General features: G+C 48.0%; 1 pseudogene; it reads left to right on the top strand.

Annotated features, from left to right (window-relative positions):
* The first annotated feature begins 847 nt into the window (after positions 1-847).
* On the top strand, positions 848-2,997 carry LOC113979124 (annotated as a pseudogene).
* The last annotated feature ends 2,191 nt before the right edge of the window (positions 2,998-5,188 follow it).

The raw sequence follows: 5,188 nt of genomic DNA, 5'->3' as shown, positions 1-5,188 counted from the left end.
CAACAACAGGGAGAGAGAAAAGAAAAGGAAAGAAGATGAAAGGCTCATTAGAATGGTAGCAGCAGCAGTGGCAGCCCAGAACCCAAGATTCCAAGAAACAAATACCAGGGGTAGGGGTTATGGTTACCCTGCAAGGAGAAGAGGAAGTTTCCTCTCCCAGCAAACCAGAATAAGATCAAACCAGTGTTCCCATTGCTTGCAAATAGGCCACTGGAAGCGAGATTGCCCTCGGCTGAGAAAGAGATTTGAAAGTGCTGCTATTGCACATCAGAGCAGCGAATGAAGGGGACCGGTGAGTGGTTCCCTAGCAGACCCACTGGTTAAAATGAAGCTAGGGGAAAGTGAAAAGGAATTGGACTTTTTGATAGATACAGGAGCTAAATTTTCAGTTTTAAATCAGGAATTAGTACCAAAAAGTGATGAATTTGCACAAATTGTGGGAGCAACAGGCCAACCAGAAAAGGCTTATTTTCTAAAACCTATTAAATACAAAATTGGAAAACAAATGGGAGTCCATCGATTTCTGTACTTACCAAATTCTCCAAAGCCTCTACTAGGTAGAGACTTATTAAAAGAATTGGGAACAACAACAATAAAATTTAACCAAGACAAATTTGAATTCCAGGTAAATGAAGAACAACTGATTGCAACTTTAAGCTTAACAATCAGTTGCATAGAACCAAAACCTGGTAAACATAATGCTGAGCTAATCACGAGCGAAGCGTACCCATTAATGTGGGCTACTAACATACCTGGGAAATCAAAACAGGCCACACATATCTCCATTGGACTTATACCTGGAGTGCCCGGGCAACTTCGCGCGGCGGCGACAAAGGCTCGGCCCGGGATGGCGGCCCGGCCGGTGCTGCTAGTCCTAACTGCGCTTCTGCTCTCGGCGGCTCTAGAGCCCATCCCGCGGGTCAGCCTGCCCTACGACTCAACTGAGCGGGTGGTGCAGCGGTTTGAGGCACCCGGCGTGTCCAACTACACGACCCTGCTGCTAAGTCCGGATGGCAGGACCCTCTACCTGGGGGCACGGGAGCTGCTTCTCGCCCTTAACACCAGCCAATTCCAGCCCGGTGCCCCGGTTCGAAGGTTGCTATGGAGTGCGGATGAGGAGAAAAAGAGACTGTGTGCGTTCAAGGACAAGGACCCCCAGAGGGACTGTCACAACTACATCAAGTTGCTGCTGCGGCTGAATAGCACCCACCTGTACACCTGTGGGACCTATGCCTTCAGCCCAGCCTGCACCTACGTTAACGTGCAGCACTTCAGCCTGGAGCGGGATGTGTCAGGGAAGGTGCTGCTAGAGGATGGGAAGGGACGCTGCCCCTTCGATCCCGAGTACCGCTCCACGGCTGTCATGGTCGATGGAGAACTCTATACCGGGACTGCCAACGACTTCCAGAGCAATGAACCGACCATCGTCCGCAGCCAGGAGAACCGCATTGCCCTCAAAACGGAATATTCCCTCTACTGGCTGCAGGACCCAGTGTTTGTGGGCTCAGCCTACCTGCGTGAGAGCCTCCCTACCGGCAACCCCGAGGGCAATGACGATAAGGTCTACTTCTTCTTCAGTGAGACTGGGAAGGAGTTTGACTACTTCGAGAACACCATCGTCTCCCGCATCGCGCGTGTGTGCAAGGGGGACCAGGGCGGAAAGCGCGTGCTGCAGCGGAGGTGGACGACCTTCCTGAAAGCTCAGCTCCTCTGCTCACACCCCGAGGACGGGTTCCCCTTCAACGTGCTGCAGGACATCTTCGTGCTCACCCCGGGTGAGTCGCACTGGAGGGACACGCTCTTCTATGGGGTCTTCACCTCACAATGGAATAAGGGGGGGCTGGGCTCGGCTGTCTGTGCCTTCCCCATGCGCAGCGTGCAGCGTGCCTTCAGCGGGCTCTACAAGGGGGTGGACCGTGAGACACAGCAGTGGTACACGGACACCGGCCCGGTGCCGGAGCCCCGGCCAGGCACATGCATCACCACATCGCTGCAGATGCCAGACCGGGTACTGAACTTCATCAAGTACCACTTCCTGATGGACAGCCCCGTGCGCAACCAGCCGCTGCTGCTGAGCCGCCGACGCTACCAGCGGATTGGCGTGCATCGTGCGCAAGGCTTGCACGGCACCTACGACGTCCTCTTCCTGGGCACGGATGATGGGTGGCTGCACAAGGCTGTGCAAGTGAACCACAGCGTGCACATCATCGAGGAGATCTGCCTCTTCCCTGACGGGCAGCCCATTCTCCAGCTGCTGCTGGACCAGGACCAGGGCCTGGTCTATGCAGCCACCTACACAGCAGTGGCCCAAGTGCCCTTTGCCAACTGCAACCTGTACCGCAGCTGTGGGGAGTGTGTGCTGGCACGGGACCCCTTCTGTGCCTGGAACCGTGGTAGCTGCCGCAGGGTCACCCTGCATCCCCCAGCACCCCCACAGCTCTGGACACAGGACATCGAGGACGCTGACACGGAGCGGCTCTGCCAGTCGGCCAATGCCTCAAAGCCCCGTCCACACACCCTCCGGCCTCCAGCCTCGGGTGCCCCGTGCCAGCGGATCCAGCTGCTGCCCAATGTGGTGCGGCTACTGCCATGCCGGCTACTCTCCAACCTGGCCTTGCGGCGCTGGCTGCACGACGGGTCACCTGTCAACGCGTCCTACTTGGTACTGCACGACGGGACCCTCCTTCTGGTGGGGAGCCCTGAACACGCAGGCACCTACGAGTGCTGGTCGCTGGAAGAGAGATTCCACAAGCTGATGGCCAGCTACTGTGTGAGTGTGCAGGAGCTGGGCCGTGGGCCGCTGGACCCCGGCAGGAAAGTGGCCTCTGGCCACGACACCCTGGAGACGGTCAACACGCCCCGGAACACCTCGACAGTGGGCAGTGCTGCAACACGACTGGATGGCAAGACCTACTGGACTGAGTTACTGGTGAAGTGTGTGCTCTTCGCTACCGCCGTCTTCGTGCCCTCTTTGTCCTGCACCGGCACCGCACAGAAGTAAAATTGACCATAACAGCTTATCAGTATTTACAAACTAAAATAGCAGGACCAAAACTATTCACTACCATAAAACAGGTCACTTTCCAATGCAAGAGATGCCTGAAAAACAGCCCAAATACAAGAACCAAAATTTATCTAAGAACAATAAATCGAGGCAAATTCCCAGGTGAAGTATGGCAAATTGATTTCTCTGAACTTCCTAGAAAAGGGGGGTATAAATATTTATTGGCGTTGACTGACACATTTTCTGAGTGGCCTGGAGCATTCCCCTACAGAACAAACCGAGAAAGAAAAATAACTCAAATCTCGTTAAAGAAAATCATATCACGGTTTGAGGTACCAAAAAGCATCTCTCCAGACAGAGGTTTCACATTTTTGTGAAAAAGTTGTGAGAGTAATAAGCAAAGCATTGCAGACCAAGTGAGAATTACATACGCCCTACAAGCTGCAGGCCAGTGGGCAAGTAAAAATTAAATCATCTTATCAAACAAATTACTAAAATGTCAAGAAACTAATTTACAATGGTATCAAGCTTTGCCTATTGCTCTGATCAGATTGAGGGTTAAACCTCGATCAAAAGAGAAACTGTATAGTCAAACTTATGCTATGCAAGTAGTAAATAGTAATGCTATAAATTAGATAAGTATATATATAATCATGTTACCTGACTATAAATTGTATTCCTTTAATCCTAGTAGTGAAGTACGTGTTTAGAATTTTTTTTAGGTAAGCCTCTGTAAGAAAGGTGAAGAAGACCCCTTTGAGTGTTGCAGACCACCTTCATCGCAACTCCATGAACCCTTCGCACCTTCATCTCTGGAACCAGCTGCAGAACACAGACGCCGAATACGACTAAATAATCTAATGACTATGTGGAAGACAGCACTGCAGAAGAAAAGAATTGATCTTGAAGGAGAAATTATAGATATGAGTGATTTGCAAAGACAGTTAAGAAGTGCTTGTCACACTCATGGTTGCTCATGTCACCCTTAGATTTGTGTAAAGTGTCAAAATTGTAACAAGAAAACTTGGAGAGTAGTTAGAGAAAAAGAAGGGACTTCTAACATACTATGTTTGGCTTGTAACTATTAAGCTCATCAATCATGGTCAGGAGAGCGTTGGGCCTCTGACTTTCTAGACACCCCTATTCCCAATGGGCAAGTACATCAAGTTATACAACGTATTGAAAACTTGGAAATCAGAGCCGAAGTATTCTTTCTTTATGTAGTTATAAGCCGAGCCATAAAAACCCAGTTGTGCCAACAAAACACTATCATCGCATCCGAATGTGGACAACATATTGCGATCCCACATTCCCACACTGTTTCTGAGAAACGGTGGGAACGAACCAAATCATATTGGACACAACGTAGGCGAGTGTCAAAAAGACATAAATAATAATACATACCTATCAAGATCTCTCGTACTGAGAAATAACTCTACCAGTCAGTTTGAGAAAGATCACCAAACTTGGTGACGATTACTAAATTTTACTAACAATCCACAACACAAACCTATTAAAACTTATGTTCTCACTATTAGTGCTGTAGAGGAAAAAGTTATCTTCCCTGCCTTGACCAATGTTTGCTATCAATCAGTTAGCATAGAAGCATACATCCCTAAAAGACAATTAGGCTATATCTACAAAAATACTATAGTAAAAACAGAAGACTTAGATGTTAAGAATAGTGTAGGTATTTTTAAAATGTTTCACAAGTATTTTATGTAGGTAATAGATGTGCATGTATTAGAACTATTTGTAGTGATATTATCATAGATAACTGTCACGAAGTAACTAACAATACTAACTTTTGCATATGCAACTTTACCAAGGTTATCGACTGTGACTTTAACTATATCACTCCTGTAACTACTCAGCAACTAATTAAAGCTGAATACACTCTATATCGCAACATACCAAGACTACAAATAGATATGGATACTAACCTTCTCAAAGCAGTACTCACACATCTTAACATAGAGAAACTAGTGCAAAAAGTAAACAAAACCACACAACGCGTACTGTGGCAAGTAGAACATGATGCAACAAGAATAAAGAACATCTTAACCAAAATTAAACGAGTAGAGAAACACCACTGGTGAAACATCTTTGCAGGATATTCCCCAACAACAACCCAAGGTTTTAATTACTTAATACACCCAATCTTAATCATGTCAATAGCCATAT

Source organism: Neopelma chrysocephalum, unplaced genomic scaffold (assembly GCF_003984885.1).
Source record: "Neopelma chrysocephalum unplaced genomic scaffold, ASM398488v2 Primary Assembly neopelma1_16380, whole genome shotgun sequence".
Taxonomy (NCBI): domain Eukaryota; kingdom Metazoa; phylum Chordata; class Aves; order Passeriformes; family Pipridae; genus Neopelma; species Neopelma chrysocephalum.
The sequence above is the reverse complement of the archived record's forward strand: the minus strand, read 5'-3'. Positions and strand labels throughout refer to the sequence as shown.